General features: G+C 47.3%; 1 pseudogene; it reads left to right on the forward strand.

Annotated features, from left to right (window-relative positions):
* Nucleotides 1-368: 368 nt before the first annotated feature.
* Nucleotides 369-3,189, forward strand: LOC100987548 (serine/threonine-protein phosphatase 2A catalytic subunit alpha isoform-like; annotated as a pseudogene).
* Nucleotides 3,190-22,217: the final 19,028 nt, after the last annotated feature.

Consider the following 22,217-nt stretch of genomic DNA (forward strand, 5'->3'; position numbering starts at 1 on the left):
CGTGGTGGCGTGCACCTGTAATCCCAGCTACTCGGGAGGCTGAGGCAGGAGAATCACTTTAACCCAGGAGGCGGAGGTTGCAGTGAGCTGAGATCGCACCACTGCACTCCAGCCTGGGTGACATAGTAAAATACTCTGTCTCAAAAAAAAAAAAAAAAAAAAAAAAAGAATGTACCATAAACCAAGGATTATAATCATCTAATTTCATGGGCCTGGGATACCCCTGAAAAATAATTAGCAAAGATATTAAATGTTGAATTTGTAAATACTTCCAAATAAAATCTTTTCAAAAGTTTTATTTAGAGATCTGAGCTTCCTTCTGTGCACATCAATTTTTAGATTTTGTGTTTGAAACAGCTACACAAAATTCCTGCGCAAAATTTTAAAATGAAATTGAAATTTTAATGGAAGACTCTAACAGTACTTGCTTTTCTGGCATGAATGAATGAAATTGCTTGAAATGATGTAAGTGGACTTTGAACTCAATTGAACTTTGTTGTTTCAAGTATTTCGAAATACTCACGATTTCAGAGAACCAAGCTCTGGAGCCAGAGTGAGTAGGGAAGAGACACAGTAGTTGTTGGCCGAGCACTGTGGAGAGTCCGTGGGCCAGCAGCAGCACCAAGCAACTGTCAGTGGCCACAGATGCATGTGGCCCATGTGCAGCAGCCAGCTCAGGCAGGTGGCATCATGGATGAGGTGTTCTTCAAGGAGCTGGACCAGTGGATCAAGCAGCTGAACCAGAGAAAGTAGCTATCCAAGTCCCAGGTCAAGAGCCTCTGCAAGGAGGCTAAAGAAATCCTGACAGAAGAATCCAATGCACAAGAGGTTTGGTGTCCAGTCACTGTCTCTGGAGATAAGCATGGGCAATTTCATGTTCTCATGGAACTGTTTAGAAAATTACCAGATGGCCGGGCACGATGGGTCACGCCTGTAATCCTAGCACTTTGGGAGGCTGAGGCGGGCGGATCATTTGGGGTCAGGAGTTGGAGACCAGCCTGGCCAACATGGTGAAACCCTGTCTCTATTAAAAATACAAAAATTAGCTTCCCAGCTACTCAGGAGGCTGAGGCAGGAGAATCACTTGAACCTGGGAGGCAGAGGTTGCAGTGAGCTGAGAGCGTGCCACTGCACTCCACCCTGGGTGATAGAGTGAGATCTCCGTCTCAAAAAAAAAAAAACAAAAACAAAAACAAAAATAGAAAATTACCAGATACAGATACAGGCTGGATGTGGTGGCTCACACCTGTAATCCTAGCATTTTCAGAGGCCAAGGCAGATGGATTGCTTGAGTCCTGGAGTTCAAGACCAGCCTGGGCAATATAGCCAGATCCTGTCTCAAAAAAAAATTAATAGAAAATTACCAGATACAAATTACTTGTTTACAGGAGATTATATTGACAGAGGATATTATTCAATTGAAATAGTTATGCTGCTCCTAGCTCTTAAGGTTTCTTACCATGAATGTGTCACCATTCTTCCAAGGAATCATGAGAGCAGGCAGATCACACAAGTTTATGGTTCTTATGAAGAGTGTTTAAGAAAACATGGAAATGCAAATGTTTAGAAATATTTTCCAGATTTTTTTTTTTCAAAGACTGGGCCACCCAGATTGGAGTCCAAGGGCACAAAGATGGCTCACTGCAGCTTCAATCTCCCTGGCCCAAGTGAGCCTCCTACTTCAGCCTCCCAGGTAGCTGGGACTACAGGTGTGCACCATCATGCCCGGCTAATTTTTTGTATTTTTTTGTAGAGATGAGTTTTTCACCATGTTGCTTAGGCTGGTCTTGAACTCCTGGGCATAAGTGATCCACCTGCTTTGGTCTCCCAAAGCGCTGGGATTACAGGCATGAGCCGCCATGCCCGGCCTTTACAGGCCATCTTCCTCTCACTGCCTTGGTGGATGGGCAGCTCTTCTGTCTCCATGGTGGCCTGTCGCCATCTGTAGATACACCGCATCACATCAGAACACTGAATTGCCTACAGAAAATTCCCCATGAGGGTCCAATGGGTGACTTGCTATACTCAGATCCAGATGACCATGGTGGCTGGGGTATATCTCTTTGAGGAGATGGTTACACCTTTGGGCAAGATACTTCTGAGACATTTAATCATGCCAGTGGCCTCAGGTTGGTGTCTAGAGCTCACCAGCTGGTGATGGTGGGACATAACTGGTGTCATGACTGGAATGTAGTAGCCATCTTCAGTACTCCAAACTATTGCTATCATTGTGGTAATCACACTGCAATCATGGAACTTGATAATACTCTAAAATACTCTTTTTTTGCAGTATGACCCAGCACCTCACAGAGGCAAGCCACATGTTACTCACTGTACCCCAGATTACTTCCTGTAATGAAATTTTAAGCTGGGCATGGTGGCTCACGCCTGTAATCCCAGCACTTTGGGAGGCCAAGGCGGGAGAATCACCTGAGGTCAGGAGTTCAAGACCAGCCTGGCCAACATGGTGAAACTAAAATATAAAATACACTAAAATCTACTAAAAATACAAAATACACTAAAATCTACTAAAAACACAAAATTAGCCGGGCATGGTGACATGCACCTGTAATCCTAGCTACTGGGGAGGCTGAGGCAGGAGAATCGCGTGAACCCAGGAGGCGGAGGTTGCAGTGAGCCGAGATCGTGCCATTGCACTCCAGCCTGGGAGACAAGACCAAAAATCCATCTCAAAAAAAAAAAAAAAGAAAAGAAAAAGAAAAAGAATTTTAAATTTGAACAGGATTGCCATGAATTGTATATTGACTTAATGGAAATGGGGACAGCAACAGTAACTCCAAAGTGTCAGAAAATAGTTAACATTCAAAAAATTTGTTTTCACATGGACCAAAAGCTGTGCCATATAAAAATACAAAGCTTTTTGTCACCAAGCCGTGATCACTTTAGAATAAACCAGTTCATTGTATGCTGGAGCAACATGGTGTTTGCAGTTACTTTTGCTTTCTTTGAGAGACCGCAGATAATAAGATGTAAATTCACTTTGTGAATACAATTTAACCTCCATCTAGCTATAGCTTTACTCAGCATGACTGTACATAGGGGTAGCAGAAAACAATCACTGGATCACTGGAACTTAATGAAATTAAAAAAAATAAATGCCAAGCCCTCCCCTCTACTTAAGGGTTTTGAAATCGTTCTGTTTATTTTCAGGGATACCATTTAATTTAATTATAAGTCTTGCCTGCACTCAGTTTGTCGCCTTCTCAAATCTGAGCCCCATGCCATTCTTCGTTATTGTCAGAACCTAGTGAGTGGTTTTGAACAGAGCTGTTTTTGCCCCTTCCTGTAAAGTGATGTTTTATTGCACAAGAGCACTGCAGAGTTTTCATAATAAACTTGTGAGCTCAGAAAAAATTACTCATGAAGCTCTTCTTTGCAGTGTTTGTTATTAAAGCAGGCACCCTAAAGAGTGTAGCCAGCAGGGACAGATCCAGGTTTTGCGAAAGCCTGAGGTTTATATAAGTGTGTGTGTCTGAGCGTGTGTGTGTGTGTGTGTGTGTGTGTGTGTGTGTGTGTGGTGAGGAGGGCTCTTTATGAAAAAGATTGCAAAATTCTAAGTACAAAATTAGGTACTACAGGAGATTGCATTACTGGACCCAATACTTCACCCCTCCTTGGGTCTACATCTTTGCCATATGACTTTGCAGTTTGGGCCACTAAAGTGTCAGAGTGTATTTCTACTCTTCTTGACTCTGGCCTTGGCCATGTAACTTGCATTGGCCAATGGGATTGAGTGGAAGTGACAGCATGTTACTTCTGAGTCTGGGTCTTTCTTCTTTGTACGTTGTTTTCAACATGAGGGCATTCACTGGTTAGCACAGTGGTCCCAGGAGGAAGATGAGGGATACAGGGAGCAAAGCCATCCAGATGACCCAGCCTAGATAACCTAGCTCGCAGCTGCTGTGGCCTAAAGCATCCCAGCTGATCTGCAGATCTATGCCAATAAATACTTGTAAGCCGCTGAGTTTGGGGGCCATATGTTACACAGCAGTACTGTACCAGTAGCTAACAAATGCAGGTATAAACATGAAGGTTTATTTGTAATGAGAAAATAAATCACAACAGATAAGATTTTAGCAGCTGACAAATAGCTCAAAAATCACAGAATCCAGAAAAATACATAAATTTTCGTTAATTGCCGTCTGACATACCTCTATAATATCCTATATGTTGGCTACATTTTCTTTGGTTGCCTCTCCAATATAACAACTTAAATTTTTTTTTTTTTTTTTTTTTTTTTTTGGTAATTTTGTGTTTCTACAGAGAGGAGGGAGAGAGGATTCTCTCTTTCTTCTGAAATGGTTTATTGAAAAATACTTTTTAATTGGTAATTTAGTAAAGTTTCGTCTAGCATCATAACTGACTTTAGGTCATGTTGTTTCAATTTTTAAGATTGTTGCCAAAGTTGTGAAAACCTCCATCAAGTTTCTTTCAGGACATTTTCAATTTTCTTGTGCAACAATTAATTGTAAATCTTCTTTTAATTGATTCTCATTATCCATTTGTCATCAATGTTCTTTTGTAGTGGTACATTGTAAGTTTCATGCTTTCTTAGTTCAGTAATGTGTGTCAACTCAGCAAAAATGTAAATATTTTTTCCACGGTGTCCATGATCTACTCCTTTTTATTATTCATTATTATTGTTTTGAGACAGAGTTTCACTCTCCTTGTCCAGGCTGGAGTGCAATGGCCCGATCTCGGCTCACTGCAACCTCCACTCCCACATTCAAGCAATTCTCCTGCCTCAGCCTCCTGAGTAGTTGGGATTACAGGCATGAGCCGCCACGCTCGGCTAATTTTGTATTTTTAGTAGAGATGGGGTTTCTCCATGTTGGTCAGGCTGGTCTCCAACTCCCGATCTCAGGTGATCTGCCAGCCTCGGCCTCCCAAAGTGCTGGGATTACAGGTGTGAGCCACCATGCCCAGCCTATTATTATTATTTTTAGACAGGGTCTCACTTTGCCACCCAGGCTGGAGTGCAGTGGTACCATCATAGCTCACTGTAACCTCTAACTCCTGGGCTCAAGTGATCCTTCTGCCTCAGCCCCCAGAGTAGCTAACTGGGACTGCAGTGCATGCCACCATGCCTGGCTAATTTTTTTTTTTTTTTTTTTTTTTTTTTTGCTATGGGGTCTTTCTGCCATATCTTATGGGCTAGAAAAAAAATTTATTTAAAAATAAAATAAAATAGATTTGGGGGTCCTTGCTATGTTGCACAGGCTGGTCTCGAACCCTTGGGCTCAAGCAATCCTCTCACCTTGGCCTCCCAAAGTGCTAAGCTTACAGGTGTGAACAACTGTACCCACCTATTCCTTTTTAGTAATTGGATTACCAAAGACTCCAGAAGGCTATTTATACCTGCTTTGCAAATTTATCTTTTCCTCTTACTGAGTTCCTGCTTTTGGAATGATCTGAAATTCTTTTGTTACCATTTTCTTCCATTGATTTTCTGTTGATTTCTACTGGTTTCATTGTTCATTTTTATGGCCTTTATTTTATGCTCTATTAAGCTTTAAATATTTTTTGTCAGCTATTTAATATATAAATTTAAAGATAACAAAAGGAAATATGTAATTTCTTAATTGTTTTATTGGAAATCAGATGTCTGTCCTTCAGAGAGGCCTTGACCACTCAAATCATGGAGCTCTTCCCAGCACTTTTTAACCCTTGATTTGACTTTCTTTTCCTTTACAGCAGTTGATCTGATGTTAAATTACGCACTCACGTGTTTGTTGTCTGTCTCCTCCAGTTAGAAGCTAAGGAATTAGCTCCTTGAGCCCTAGAACATTGACAGATAAATAGATATTTGTAAAGTCAACGAATGAATGAGTTCCCTAAGTGGCAACCAGTGTCCACACTGTGATTTCTGTCCAGCTGCTTGACACACTTCCAGGACTGGTAAGAGTCAGTGACTGCTGAGAATCCACTGTGCCCTGAACCCTACCAAAACGCCCCATCCCCATCTCCTTTGTACTAAACTGGGTGTCCATTTGTGACATCTTTTCCATTAAAAAAAAAAAATGTGTCCTGGAGTGGTGATCCCAGCACTTTGGGACGCGAAGGTGGGAGGATCATTTGAGCCCAGGAGTTTGAGAACAGACTGGGCAACATAGCGAGACCTTGTCTCTAAATAAATAAATAAATAAATAAATAAATAAATATCAAAAAGGGACAGACTCAGACTTTTTTGATAGATTATACCAGTTATTTCTCTCTCAACCCAAAGTCTCTGTTCAACCTATAGTTACTTTGCCTACTTTTATATTCTTAATATAGCATGATTTAACTTTCTGTATTATTCTTACCCCCCTTAAACGAGTAACCCCATTTGCAGCCTCCAACTTAGCATATCCTAAACTGAATGCATCACGTCTCCCTGCACGTGAGCGGGTTCATCTTCAGTTGCTCAGCCGCTCAGGTCATGAGTCCAGATGCATTCTCAGCAGTTCCCTCTTCCAAGTGCTGCCCATTCTCCATCAGTCACTTATTTCTGTCATTTCTTTGATCTCCTCACCATTTCTCTCATGCTTGTATTTCTCTCCTTCCCCACAGCCAGCACCCCAGTCCAAACCCCTGTCTTCTCTCACCTGGATCAATCTCCTACTGGTATCCTCTACCAGTCTCTGAAATGGTTTGTTAAGACGCAGATATTCTCTCCTCTCCCCTCTCCCCTCTCCCCTCTCCCCTCTTTCCACGGTCTCCCTCTGATGCCGAGCCGAAGCTGGACGGTACTGCTGCCATCTCAGCTCACTGCAACCTCCCTGCCTGATTCTCCTGCCTCAGCCTGCCGGGTGCCTGCGATTGCAGGCGCGCGCCGCCACGCCTGACTGGTTTTCGTATTTTTTTTGGTGGAGACGGGGTTTCGATGTGTCGGCCGGGCTGGTCTCCAGCTCCTAACCGCGAGTGATCTGCCAGCCTCGGCCTCCCGAGGTGCCGGGATTGCAGACGGAGTCTCGTTAACTCAGTGCTCAATGGCGCCCAGGCTGGAGTGCAGTGGCGTGAACTCGGCTCGCTACAACCACCTCCCAGCCGCCTGCCTTGGCCTCCCTAAGTGCCGAGATTGCAGCCTCTGCCTGGCAGCCACCCCGTCTGGGAAGTGAGGAGCGTCTCCACCTGACCGCCCATCGTCTGGGATGTGAGGAGCCCCTCTGCCTGGCTGCCCAGTCTGGAAGGTGAGGAGCGTCTCTGCCCGGCCGCCATCCCATCTAGGAAGTGAGGAGCGCCTCTTCCCGGCCGCCATCACATCTGGGAAGTGAGGAGCGTCTCTGCCCGGCCGCCCATCGTCTGAGATGTGGGGAGCACCTCTGCCCTGCCGCCCCGTCCGGGATGTGAGGAGCGTCTCTGCCCGGCCGCCCTGTCTGAGAAGTGAGGAGCCCCTCCGCCCGGCAGCCACCCCATCTGAGAAGTGAGGAGCGTCCTCCCTCCTCGTCCGGGAGGGAGGTGGGGGGGTCAGCCCCCCACCCGGCCAGCCCCCCACCCGGCCAGCCGCCCTGTCCGGGAGGTGAGGGGCGCCTCTGCCCGGCCGCCCCTACTGGGAAGTGAGGAGCCCCTCTGCCCGGCCAGCCGCCCCGTCCGGGAGGGAGGTGGGGGGGTGAGCCCCCCGCCCGGCCAGCCGCCCCCCGCCCGGCCAGCCTCCCCGTCCGGGAGGTGAGGGGTGCCTCTGCCTGGCCGCCCCTACCGGGAAGTGAGGAGCCCCTCTGCCCGGCCAGCCGCCCCGTCTGGGAGGGAGGTGGGGGGGTCAGCCCCCCGCCTGGCCAGCCGCCCCGTCCGGGAGGTGAGGGGTGCCTCTGCCCGGCCGCCCCTACTGGGAAGTGAGGAGCCCCTCTGCCCGGCCAGCCGCCCTGTCCGGGAGGGAGGTGGGGGGGTCAGCCCCCCGCCCGGCCAGCCGCCCCGTCCGGGAGGGAGGTGGGGGGATCAGCCCCCCGCCCGGCCAGCCGCCCTGTCCGGGAGGTGGGGGGCGCCTCTGCCCAGCCGCCCCTACTGGGAAGTGAGGAGCCCCTCTGCCCGGCCAGCCGCCCCGTCCGGGAGGGAGGTGGGGGGGGTCAGCCCCCCGCCCGGCCAGCCGCCCTGTCCGGGAGGGAGGTGGGGGGTCAGCCCCCCGCCCGGCCAGCTGCCCCGTCCGGGAGGTGAGGGGCGCTTCTGCCCGGCTGCCCCTACTGGGAAGTGAGGAGCTCCTCTGCCCGGCCACCACCCCATCTGGGAGGTGTACTCAACAGCTCATTGAGAACGGGCCATGAAGACAATGGCGGTTTTGTGGAGTAGAAAGGGGGGAAAGGTGGGGAAAAGATTGAGAAATCGGATGGTTGCCGTGTCTGTGTAGAAAGAGGTAGACATGGGAGACTTTTCATTTTGTTCTGTACTAAGAAAAGTTCTTCTGCCTTGGGATCCTGTTGATCTGTGACCTTACCCCCAACCCTATGCTCTCTGAAACATGTACTGTATCCACTCAGGGTTGAATGGATTAAGGGCGGTGCAAGATGTGCTTTGTTAAACAGATGCTTGAAGGCAGCATGTTCGTTAAGAGTCATCACCACTCCCTAATCTCAAGTACCCAGGGGCACAAACACTGCGGAAGGCCGCAGGGTCCTCTGCCTAGGAAAACCAGAGAACTTTGTTCACTTGTTTATCTGCTGACCTTCCCTCCACTATTGTCCTGTGACCCTGCCAAATCCCCCTCGGCGAGAAACACCCAAGAATGATCAATAAAAAATAAAATAAAATAAAATAAAAATAAAATAAAAAAGAAAGCTTTAAAAAAAATTATGTCTCGATAAAGCTGTTAAAAAATAGAAAAAAAAAAAGAAAAAAAAAAAGACGCAGATATGATCTGGTCACTGCTCTGATTGAAACCTTCAAAGGCTTCCCAGTGCTCCTGGGATAAAGCGCTCAGTCCTTACATGCCCTGCCAAGGCCTGCATGGTCTGCCCCACTCTGCAAATTCATGTTCTACCTCTGCCTTCTCATTCCCTGCACTTTTGCCACTCTGGCCTTCTCTGGGTTCTTCCAAAATGCCAAATTCTTTCCTGGCTCAGTATCTTTGCACACTCTGTTCCCTCTGCATGGAATGCCCTTCCATCCCCTCTTGGCCTGGCAACTGATGCTTATCCTCAGTCTTAGTTTAAATGGCATATCCTCCAAGAAGCTTTCCTTGAACACTGGGACAAGCCTGGGCCATCTGTTTTATTCTCCCATTGTGCACTGTACTTTTCCTTCTCAACATTTATCAAAAACATAAATAGGAAAGCATAAATAGGGCCAGGCACAGAGACTGATGCCTGCAATCCTAGCACTTGGGGAGGCCTTGGCAGGAGGATTACTTGAAGCCAGGAGTTCGAGACCAGCCTGAGCAACACAGTAAGACTCAGTCACTACCCAAATTTTGAAAAACTTAGCCAGGCATGATGGCTCAAACCTGTAGTCACAGATACTTGGGAGGCTGAGGCAGGAGAATGGCTTGAGCCCAGGAGATTGAAGCTGCAGCGAGCTGTGATTGCACCACTGCACTCCAGCCTGGGCTACAAAGCCAGACCTCGTCTCTAATAAATAAATAAATAAATAGTTACTTGTATAATTGGTCATTCAACGTCTGTCTTTCCTATTAAACTAAACTCTGTGAGGCAAAGCTGTCTATTACAATAACAGTCGCTGACACATCTATAGCTCTTCCTATGTGTTTGGGTCTGTTCTAAGCACTTTTTATGTATCATCTTATTGAATCCTCACAGTAACCCTTCAAGGCAAATACTTTTTCTTTCCCTGTTTCATGAGTGAGGACACTGAAGCACAAAGAGGTCAAGTAACTTGTTCAGGGATGCATAGCTGGTAAGTAGTGGAACAAGGATTCAGAAGCAAGCTCTGTCTCCCAGAATCCTAGCTTTTCCTACTTCCCTTATTGCCTTCCAGGTTTGTTGTGTTTCCCATTATGCCCCCAGCATCCAGCACAGGACACATGATAGGTGTTCAATAAATATGGTGGAATGTATGTCTAAGCATGCATTTACTGAGAACTTACTAAGTGCAAAGCACTGTGGAGAAACCAAAAATATGGACCTTACCCTTAGCGACCTTTAACTAAAATCACGAGGAAAACAGATTTTTATTTATTGTTTATTTTTTACCTGACTAAGGAATACAGAAAAGGTTCTTAGAGGAAATGTTTTTTGGTGGTCCCCTGGGAACAGATAGATAGGACTCAAATGGATCTCGGGTCGGGGCAGGGGTGCAAGGGAGGCCAGATGCTGGGGAGGCGAGAGCGAGGGCTGGCAGCCCTGCAGGAATGCTCACTGGGAGGACTGGGAGAGCAAGGGTGGGGCAGAGGGGGCACAGACTGAGGGAGCCCAGGGGAGGGAGTCAGCTCTACCAACTGGAGGAGGGGTTGGCCAGTCTGGGCCTCCTGTGTTGAGTAAACAGGCGTTGGGGAGGAAGGGCTTTGTGGAAAGAAAGACCCACCTGTGCAGAGCATGCAGGCAGGAAATTGCAAAGAGTGTTCAGGAAACAAACACATGTCCTGTGGGATATTAATGGGATTCTACAGTCAAACTCACTTGGGAAATTCTGCACTGAACAAGGGTAAACAAATTTCTTTCCTGCAATGTTTCTCAGAACCCTTAATATGTTAATGTGCATTGGGTCTACAAGGCAGGAGTATATGAGTGACATTTCCAAGAAAGGCTTATTAACCTGACAGCACATTAGTTAGAAAAGGGTGGCAAAAAAGCTGGCGGGTCAAACAGCTTGGGGCAGGTGAAGAGGGTCCAGGATGCCAAGCCAGGGAATATTCACATTAGCTTAGAGAGCACTGGAAGAATAAAAGATTTTTTAAGCAGGGTGGTGACGTAAGCCCGGCTGAGAGCTAGCAAGCTGCCTCCAAAGTCAGTGTGGGGATAGATGTGAGGAAGGAAAGAGATTAACATGTTGATATAGTTTGGATCTGTGTCCCCACCCAAATCTCACATTCAATTGTAATCCCCAGTTTTGGAAGTGGAGCCTGGTGGGAGGTGATTAGATCATAGGGGTAGGTTTCTCATGAATGGTTTAGCACCATTCCCTTGGTACTGTCCTCTCAATAGTGAGTGAATTCTCCTGAGCTCTGGTCATTTTAAAGTGTGTGGCACCTCCCCCTGACCTCTTCCTCCTGCTTCAGTCATGTGACATGCCTGCTCCCCCTTTGCCTTCCGCCATAATTGTAAGTTTCCTGAGGACTCCCCAGAAGCCGAGCAAATGCCAGCATCATGCTTCCTGTACAACCTACAGAACTATGAGCCAATTAAACCTCTTTTCTTTGTAAATTACCCAGTCTCAGGTACTTCTTTATAGCAATGCAAGAATGCATAATACATGTGTATTGTTGACTTACTCTGTTCAGCTACTGTGCTAGCACTTCAAGTATATATGTGCATTTAATCTTCACAACTCTGCAAGGGTAAATGCTATTGTCCCTACTTTAAAAGTTGGGAAAACTGGCCAGGTGTGATGGCTCATGCCTGTAATCCCAACACTTTGGGAGGCCGAGGTGGGCAGATCACAGGAGCTCAGGAGTTCAAGACCAGCCCGGCCAACATGGTGAAACCCCACCTTTACTAAAATTACAAAAATTAGCCGGGTGTGGTGGTGGGGACCTGTAATCCCAGCTACTCAGGAGGCTGAGGCCGGAGAAGTGAACCTGGAAGGTGGAAGCTGCAGTGAGCTGAGATTGCGCCACTACACTCCAGCCTCAGCAACAGACCGAGACTCCGTCTCAAAAAAAACAAAAAAAAATTTGAGAAAACTGAGGCTCTGAGAGGCTGTGGGGCCACCTGCCCACCACTTATTGAAATGTGTGTGTTAATTCACTGTGTCTCAGCATCTGTCTACTTGTGGAAATGAGCCAGCTCCTGAATCTAGGTCAGCCAGGGAGCAAAAGTGTGGGCCTGGCTGGGGAAGGAGCTCTGGGTGTGGGAAGAAGAGCTGGCTTCTGAGACCCTGAGCACTGTGGCCCTCTCCAGGACCTAAACCCTGGAACTAGCTGGGGCCTGAGGGAGCCTGGCATGTAGAGTTCCCCAGAGAGGCTGGAGAATTCACCCATGGATGACACGGGCATCCTCACCCCAACTCCCCATGAGAACAGAATCGGAGGCCCCATGGGCTGGCAGAAGGGACCTTGGCCTTGAAGAAACCTTTCTTTGGTTCTCTCCCCTGCAATGCACTGCCTGAGAACTGACGGATGGCCATGGTTCCAGCCAGCTCTGCCACCAACCTGCCAGGTGATTACCTCATGTGTCAACAACATGATCCCTTTTGTTCCTCCCGGCTCTGAAAGCCCTCTTCAGAACTCCTGTTCACACAGGTGCCATGTTGTGGAATCCTGGCTCTGGTCCTTCTTTCAGAAATTTTGGGAACTGGTTGTCATGTATCTGACAGATCAGCCTCGTCTCATCTCACCTCTCACAACAACTCCATGGTGCCTCTGTTCAATGAGTATTTACCAACTCCCCACCCTTGGCCAAGTGCTGTCCTGAGATCTGTGCTCACAGAGGTCCATCTTATGAAGCAGATATTGTTATGAACCCCATTTTTCTGATATGTTTGTTTATTTTAGAGACGAGGGGCCTCGCTATCTTGTCCAGGCGCGTCTCAAACTTCTGGCCTCAAGCCATCCTGCTCTCCAGCCTCCCAAGTAGCTGGAATTACAGGTATGAGCCATTGTGCCCAGCTACCCAGTTTTCCAGTATGGAACCTTGCCCAAAGTCTTGCCCTGGGTAAGACTTGAAATCAGGTCCGTCTACACTAACATCCCAGCTCCTGACCACCCTGTGTCACTGCCACCCATGTAAGCCCGGGCTCGGGACTGGAGCCCATGCCTGCCGGAGCAGGGATGGTGAGAGAGAAGGGGGCATGTTATGACCTCGCTGTGCCCTGGGGTCATTCTTGGTTCTGCTACCTCCTAGCTGGGTCACATGGGGCAAATCATCTCACCTCCCTAAGTCTCAGTTTTCTCATCTGTGAAATAGCCCTACAGTATTTACCCCAAATATTTGTTGGGAGGATAAAATGACATCTTGAATATCAAGCCTCTTAGTACAGTCAATATTAGTTTCTCCATTTAAAAAATTTAATTTTCCCTAAAATAACCTGCCCCTTCTCATGCTCATTTCCAAAGGCTTGCAATGAGTGATCCAGAAACAAATGAATAAATAAAGGGATTTCCTAAATTCCCTGAACTCTGGTGTTGGAGTTGTGCAGCCTCATGTATCTTTATATGGCCGGCATGACATCAATGATGACTCACATTTCTTGATCATGTAATATGCTCTAGAAACTTTCCTGGGTGTTTTACACACACAGCTGTTACAGACCAGAGCTAGTTGTCTTTTGTTGTTGTTGTTGTTTTGAGACAGGGTCTTGCTCTGTCACCCAGGCTGGAGTGCAGTGGTGCCATCTTGGCTCACTGCAGCCTCGACTTCCTGGGCTCAAGTGATCCTCCCATTTCAGCCTCCTGAGTAGCTGGGACCACAGGCACATGCCACCATGTCTGGCTAATTTTTAAATTTTTTGTAGAGACGGGGGTCTCACTATGTTGCCCAGGCTGGTCTCAAACTCCTAGGCTCAAGCAATCCTCCCAACTCAGCCTCCCAAAGTGCTGGGATTATAGCCGTGAGCCACTGAGCCCAACCAGAGCCAGGATTTGAACCCACAAAGTCTGACTCCATGGCCTGTGCTCTTAACCACTCTGCTACTTTGTTCGGGAGGTCCAATGTAAACTTCTGTGTATTAAATTGTGAGATCCCAGAGGTCACAAACCATGCCTTATCTGGGATCCAGCATAGGCCTGGCCCTGAATGAGTTTCAGAAGATTCTTTCATTCATTCACTCACATTCACTCAACCAGTATCTCTGGAGGACCTTTGCAGGTCAGACTCTGTTCTAGGAGCTGGGGATACAGCAAGGAAGAAGGTAGAAAAGACCCCTGTTCCCATGGCAACTACTTCCAGTAGAGATCCAGGGTTGCATGGCATTGAGTGACTGGGTGGCTGCTCTTATTGGGTGGTCAGGATGGCCCCTCCAAGGAAGGGATGTTTAGCTAGGACCTCAGTGATAACAGGGAACCAGCCATCTGAAAATCAGAGGGAAGAGCATCGAGATAGAGGGAACAGCAAGTGCAAAGACCCTGGGGTGAGAAAAAACTGGGCATATTTGAGAAACAGAAAGAAGCCCATTGTGGAGTGTTAGTTGGGGAAGGGAGACAGCAAGGCAGGGACCACATCATGGGGACTTCATGAGCCAGAGGAAGGAGTTTTATTATGTTGTTCAAAGTGCAATAGGAAGCCGTTGGAAGGTTTTAAACAGGAAAATGACATAATCTGATTTTTAAAAAATTAATAGACTTTATTTTTAGAGTAGTTTCAGGTTGATAGAAAAATTGAGCGGAAAGTCCAGAGTTCCCTCTCACCCTCTACTGTGCACACATGCACACATATCACAATTTCCCTTAGTATTAGCATCCTCCATTAGAGGGGTACATTTGTTACAGTTGATGACCCAATACATTATTATTAACTAAAGTCCACAGTTTACATTAGAATTTGCTCTGTATTGAACATGAGTTTTGAATAATGTATGACCTGTGTCTACTATTATAGTAGCATACAGATTAGTCGCACTGTCCTAAAAACCCCCTGTTTTCCACCGATTCCTCCCTCCTCCCAAGGCCTTGGCAACTACTTTTTTTTTTTTTTTTTTTTTTTTTGAGGTGAGTCTTCCTCTGTGGCCCAGGCTGAAGTGCAGTGGTGCGATCTCAGCTCACTGCAACCTCTGCTTCCCGGGTCCAAGCGATTGTCGTGCCTCAGCCTCTCAAGTAGCTAGGATTACAGACACGTGCCACCATGCTTGGCTAATTTTTGTATTTTTGGTAGAGATGAGGTTTCACTATGTTGGCCAGGCTGGTCTCGAACTCCTGACCTCAGGTGATCTGCCTGCCTCAGCCTCCAAAAGTGCTGGGATTATAGGTATGAGCCACCGCACCTGGCCACAACCACTGATTGTTATACTATCTCCATAGTTTTTGCCTTTTCCAAAATATCATAGATTTGGAATAACACAGTATGTAGCCTTTTCAGACTGGCTTCCTCCACTTAATCTGATTTTTTTTTTTTTTTTTTTTGAGACAGCATCTTACTCTATTGCCCAGGCTGGAGTGCAGTGATGCAATCATGGCTCACTGAAGCCTCAACCACCCGGCCTCAAGCAGTCCTCCCACCTCAGCCTTCTGAGTAGCTGGGACTACAGGCACATGCCACCATGCCTGCCTAATTTTTAAATATTTTGTAGAGATGGGGTCTCCCTAAGTTACCTAGGCTAGTCTTGAACTCCTGGGCTCAAACAATCCTGCCTCCATCTCCCAAAGTGCTGGGAGCACTTTGGGAGTGAGCCACCGCACCCAGCTTGATCTGATTTTTTAAAAGATCAAATTGGCTGTATCGTAGGAACAGATTGGAAAGGGACAAAAATAACAAAAGGAAGACCAGTTAGGAGACGAAGCAGTCATCCAGAGGCTCGATGAAGTGGTGGGCCAAGCTGGTGGGGAGAAGTGTGTGGACCCCAGGTGCACAGTGGAGACCCAACTTTTGGGAGCTGCTCATTGAGTGAGTGCAGGGGAAGGTCAAGGATAGGAATGATTGATGATTACATCGCCAGGGTTAAACCAGGCCTGCACAGAGTGGGGTTTTAAAGTGTTCATAGATATTGCTGTGGTTTTTAATCCCCTTAAATACTCTTGTTGTTCTCTTAGAAATTGAAGAATCAGTTCCAGAGAGATCTCCTGGAGGGCCTAGGATCACAGAGCAAAGCAGAAACCACAGCTGTCTCGGAGGACGAAACTCCAGCTCTTCACCCAGAGATAGTCTTGGGCTGGTGGCTTCAGGGCCCACTAGGGCCTTTGTTATGAGTTTTCTCTTCCCAGCGGTCCTTTTATTGCATAATCAATAAACCACTGACAGAAAAAAAGGCTTCCAGATATATACGCTGCTGATTCCCTGCCTGGAAAACCTTCCCCTCTGCCCTCCTTAAAACCTCATGGCTTCTTATTGCACATTGCACCCGGGGGGGGGAAAATCCACTTAGAATTGAATCTCAGTGAAACTGCTTGTTAACTTACCCTGACCTCTGAGTTAGTTCAGCTTATTTTGGTCTCAAGTAACTACCTTAAGGCAAAAACAAACAAACAAACAAACAAACAAACCTGGGAGGGAGTGGTGGGATGGATATCTTGGGAGCTATGGAGGCACCACACAGACTGAAGGAAGAGGAGTTGAATCAAGGATCATCTGAAGAACAGGTCTAGCATGTCTCCAGGGATCACTGCAGTAGAAGCCTGCTGCCTTCAGGGAACAAGTCTACCGTGACTCCAGATGCTGCTTCGCTCCACTCCATTCAAACTCCCAGCAGGCCTTGGATGATTCCAGCTTGGTCAGGAGTGCCCCTCACCCACTGCTGAGATCAGTTAAGTCTTGGTGGGAGCACAGCACCACATGGTACAAACGGAGTGGGATGGGACCGTTCCAGGCAAAATCTTCATGGGAGATGAAGCTGTTCATGGCCCCCCAGCCAGTGTTGGTCATTCTGTCCCTGGTAACCCTATAGCTCAATCACAGCACTTCACAGATTGTCTTATAATTATTTGCCCCAGCTGGAATGCAGTGGTGCAGTCATAGCTCACTTCACCCTCTATCTCCCCAGCTCAGGCGATTCTCGTGCCTTAGCCTCTGGAGTAGCTGGGATTACAGCACACACCACCATCCCCAGCTAATTAAAAAAATTTTTTTTCCTGTTGCCCAGGCTTGAACTCCTGGGCTCAAGTGATCCTCCTGCCTCAACTTCCCAAAGCTCTGAGATTACAGGTATGAGCCACTGCACCCAGCCAATTTCTTGACAGTGTATGTCACTTTCACTGGGCACTGGGTTCTTCCAGGATTGTGGCTTTGACTTACTTAATCTGTTATGCTGCAGGGGTGCCCCTGTTGCTGTTCTCCCTTCTTCTGCAGTAATTGGGACCTATTTTTAGCAAGGCTAATGGCCTCCCAAAGTCCTGACATGTCTTAGTCTAGCTTGCAGCTAGGGGTGTCCAAGCGACAAGGTTCTGGCCAAGGCATAAGGAGGGAGGTGGTGTGAGCAACTTCAGTGAGACCTTTCCTGGAAGAGGCATGCCCTCCGCTTCTCCTCCTCACCCTGCTGGCTGGAACATAGACATGGTGGTGTACCCCATAGGACCATGTGGAAAAAGGTAACTCCCTAGAAATGCCAGAGCCACCCCAGAGAGCGAGCCATGGTCCCTGACACCCTGAAGCTGCCACATCGGCTATGAACTGCTTCCCCGCTGAATGTTCTGAGAGGCACTAAAACCTCTTTTCTCTTTAAGTCTTCCTGCAGCCTAATATAATCCACACTAATAGCCATGCCTAACATGCTGACCGACCTTAGTAAGTGCTTAATAAATGATGTTTGAGTTATTAAATCAATGACAAAGAGAGAAATCCTCAATACCAGCATTTAACACATCGACACTGCATATTCTTTCTAGCTCCTCTCTACATACAGTCGATATTTTAACAGAGGTATAATTAGAGCAGAAATATAATTTTATATCCAGCATTTTCCCAGTAATAGTAATTACGTAATAAACATTTTCCATGTCAAGTCCTTGTATCATCATTCTAAATGAATGTGTCATTTTCTTTTCTTTTCTTTTTTTTTTTTTGAGATGGAGTCTCACTCTATTGCCTAGGCTGGAATGCAGTGGCGCAACCTCAGTTCACTGCAACCTCCACCTCCTGGGTTCAAGCGATTCTCCTGCCTCAGCCTCCTGAGTAGCTGGGATTACAGGCATGCACCACCACACCCGGCTAAGTTTTGCATTTTTAGTAGAGACGGGGTTTCGCCATGTTGGCCAAGCTGGTCTTGAACTCCTGACCTCATGTGATCCGCCCGCCTCGGCCTCCCAAAGTGCTGGGATTACAGGTGTGAGCCACTGATCAACCATAATTTACGTAACCACCCCGTTATTCTTCGGTATATACATTTTCCCCATTTTTCCTAATTATAGAGAATGCTACAAGAAAGTTACTTATGACTTTATGACTATTCTTTTGCCTCTTCCTTTTGGCAAGTCCTTTGAGAATGGGATTGTTGCCTTTTCTAATATTTTAGAACTCTTTCTACCTTCACCGGCCACTCCTGTTTCATAATTGCCAATTAAATTGTGAACAATGGTCATGACCAGAATAACAATTACAGTAACAACAGCTGCTGGTTACTGATCACTGACTATGTAACCATATCATGCTAGGCACTTTTCATCTTTTCGTTTCACGTATCCGCATATAGCTATACATACTTTCTCTCTCTCTCTCTCTCTCTCTCTCACACACACACACACACACACACAAGCATGGGAAGTGGTAGTTAAAAGTGCGAATTCCAAGGTTAGACTAAATTCAAATCTTAGTAAAACAGCTTCTTCACTATGAGACCCTGCGTAAATTACTTAACCTCTCTGTGCCTCCATTTCCTCATCTATAAAATGAAGATAGTAATACTTTCTTCATAGGATAGCTATGAGGACTAAATGAGATAACACAATAATAGCTGGCATTTCTTGAACACCTACTAGGTGCCAAGCACTATGCTAAATAAAGGCTTTATGTTAATTCACTTATTTCTTGCCAGATTATAGGAGCTAAGTATTTTCAGCCTCATTTTGCAGACAAGGCACCTGAAGCTCAGAAAGTAAAGACATACCTGCCCAACCTGCAGGGAGCTGAGCAATTCTCACCTGGGTCACACTGACCTCACAATCCCAGGCTCCTCCTTAAGCAGTCTCTTTAAGCAGTCTCAAACGCTCAATTTCTCCAGCATAATCTCTCCTTCCGCCCCCATTCCCATCCCACAAGGTGCAGCCTTCTTTCAGGTGTCCCCTCCCCGCCATCACTATTGCAGCATAGAATGCCACAGAAGCTCAGTTAGGAACAATCCCCATTTATCAAGCACTTCCTCTGGGCCAGACCCTGTGCTTGGTGCTTTATATCATTATATCTCATTTAATCCTCAGACAGTCCTGGAACATAAGCACCATTACCCACGTGTTACAAGTGAGGAAACCCAGGCCCAGAATGCTGGAGCAAACTGCCCAGTGTCGCAGGGCCATTGCATTCAGGAGCTGAGACTCCCAGTCAGGCTGAGAAATGCAAGTCTAGCATCTTGCCACCCTCACCCACAGCTGCCTGGGATGGTGGTTCCCAGGGGATGGGGAAGATCGTGTTGTGATGGTTCCAGATGGCCTGATGGTTCCCCCTGCCTGAGGGCAGCCATGCAGAGAGTGCCAGCACAGCGCCCACTAGAATCTCCCCGCCTCTCAAGGCCCAAGGCCCTAGGCCCAAGGCAGGGCCGAGATCCAAGGGAGAGCGGTCGGAGGGGCTTTCTGTGCCACCCCTGAAATAGCCAGCTCAGCTCCCCAGCTCCTGCTCTGCAACTGCAGGCGGATCCCGGAATAGCTCTTTCCTCCTGCAAGGTGACCTAGTTAGCAGGTTCCTCTTGTCATGTGAGGTTGGCTGAGCAAGACATTTACCTACCTCTGTCTACCCAGAGAAAGCCTGATCCGACACTTTCCTCTCCTCCTTCTCCCGATGCTGTTCCTGATTCTCCCACGGTTCACTCATTCTAGAAGTCCAGGGAATGGATGATAATGCACTAAGCGTGGTGCTTCAGGGCCTCAAAGCATGTTCACAGACATTATCATACTTCCTTCTTACACCAGGCTTGGAGGGCGAATCTATTATCAACCCATTTCACAGCTGAGGAAATAAAGGTGCAGAGAGGGTAGGCAACATGAGCAAGGACACACGGCTGGGAGGAGGCAAAGCCAGGATCTGGACCCAGGTTCCTGACACTCAGACCAGTGTCCCTGCAGTGCTTTGAGTTTCCCTGGTTTTATGCACCTCTCTGAGGAGCCCCAGTCACTAAGCCTTCCTCACCTATCCACTGCCTGTGTTGGACCTCCTGAACACCTATCTGGTTGTAGAACTGGGTGCAGAGGTTGAGATCAAGGACTTGGAGGTCCACCAGCCTCAGGGTGGAGCTGGGATTTGAGTTTCAGCATTTATCAGCTCTGTGGCCTCAGGCAAGTTGCTTTGCCTGCCTGAGACTCAGTTTCTATATCTGTAAAATGGGCATAATAATCATACCTGCATCCTAGGGTTGCTATAAGGATTAAATAAGATAGGGTACATAAAGTGCCCAGCAGCTTCCTTTCATTTTGCATATTTTTGATAAAATAGCTATTGTTGTCCAGGCACAGCGGTACATGCAAGTAATCCCAGCACTCTGGGAGGCCCAAGCAAGCAGAGGGTTTGAGCCCAGGAGTTTGAGATCAGCCTGGGCAACATGGCGAAACCCCATCTCAGCAAAAAATACAAAAATTAGCTGGGTGTGGTGGTGCACACCTGTAGTGCCAGCTACTCGGGAGGCTAAGTTGGGAGGATCACTTGAGCCTGGGAGATTGAGGCTGCAGTGAGCAGAGATCACTTCACAGCAATCCAGCCTGGGTGACAGAGTGAGTTCTGTCTCAAAACAAACAAACAAACAACAACAACAAAAAACTATTGTTGTTATTATTATTGACATCCTGAATTTAACCCAAAAAGGAGAAGCTTAAGATGGGCTAGTGCCAATGAAGAGTTGCTGTAGTAAAGGTTGTTATGACTATTCCCATGCCATCATGCACAGGCCTGGAAGAAAGAGTCATATTGACAATAACACAACTCCAGCATATGGCAGTTTCTTCTGAAGTGTTGGCCCCTAGTTCCACTGGATGGCTGCTGGCTCCCTGTAGGAACCCACTGCAGGAGAGGAGAGAGGTGTGGGCAGCCTTGGCTGTCACCCTAGGGGTGCTTATTCACTCTGCAAGTGTCACATCCCACTGGCAGGGGGCATAGAGAAGTGCAGGGTGCTTACTCCGGTGATCCCTGGGTGCTGTGGGTCGTGCAGAAGTGAAGATGCGGAAGGAGATTAGGGGCAGGTCTGGGGACCCCTGAAGACCATGATCAAATTATGTAAAGGCAGAAGTGGCTGAGGGCTAGTGAGAACGAAGCTGGACTTGGGGGATCAGATGCTGCATTCAAATCCTTCCTCCACCACTCCTTATATGTGAGCCCACAGATAAGTTGCTTAACTGCTCCAAGCCTCAGTTTACCCATCTGTAAAAACTGGGCATAATTTGAACCTCATGGGAAGGTGGCGAGGCTTGGATGAGTTACCTACGTGTTGCACCAGCACAGTGATGGGCATGACATGGGGGCAGAGTACATGTTTGAGAATTTGAATTTGAAGTCTAGCCAAGCCCCAAGACCCAAGGTACCATCTTAGGAATTTGGAAGAAGAGATGAATGTGGTCTGGGGCAAACAAAGAAGGCTTCAGAATGATAGCATGACTGGCCTTGGGTCCTGAAATCTAAGTATAACAAGGATGCTGGAGAAGCTTGGGGAGGTCATTCAGACAAGAGGTCCAGTGGGAGGAAAGGGCATGGCACACAGACAGGACAGTCGCTTTCCAACACACCCCACGGAAGGTTTTTTGTTTTGTTTTTTTTTAGAAAGAGTCTCATTCTGTCACCCAGGCTGGAGTGCAGTGGCACAATCTTGGCTCACTGCAGCCTCAACCTCCCAAGCTCAAGGGATTCTCTCACCTCAGCTTCCCAGATAGCTGGGACTACAAGCACGCGCCACCACGCCTGGCTAATTTATACATATATATACACATTATGTATATATATGTGTGTATATATGTGTGTATATATATGTGTGTGTGTGTGTATATACATATACACGCACAAAACTGTAGAGACCAGGTTTCACCATGTTGCCCAGGCTGGTCTCAAACTCCTGGGCTCAAGCAATCCACCCACCTCAGCCTCCCAAAGTGTTGGACCATGCCTGTCTCTCAGAAAATTCAAACTCTTCACCATGGCCTTTCCTCTGTGACCTCTATTCCCAGCCCTTCTGGTCACTGCACTCACTCTACCTCAGTGGCCTGGTCACTGTGCTCACTCTACCTCAATGGCCTCCTCGCGGTTCCCACACACATCCTCTTCATCACGCCCTATTCTTTTGACTTGTGTACAGAGCACTTAACATACTCTGGTACTATACAATTTGTCATTTGTGTACAT

The sequence above is a fragment of the Pan paniscus genome, chromosome 1, assembly GCF_029289425.2.
Source record: "Pan paniscus chromosome 1, NHGRI_mPanPan1-v2.0_pri, whole genome shotgun sequence".
In the NCBI taxonomy this organism is placed as follows: domain Eukaryota; kingdom Metazoa; phylum Chordata; class Mammalia; order Primates; family Hominidae; genus Pan; species Pan paniscus.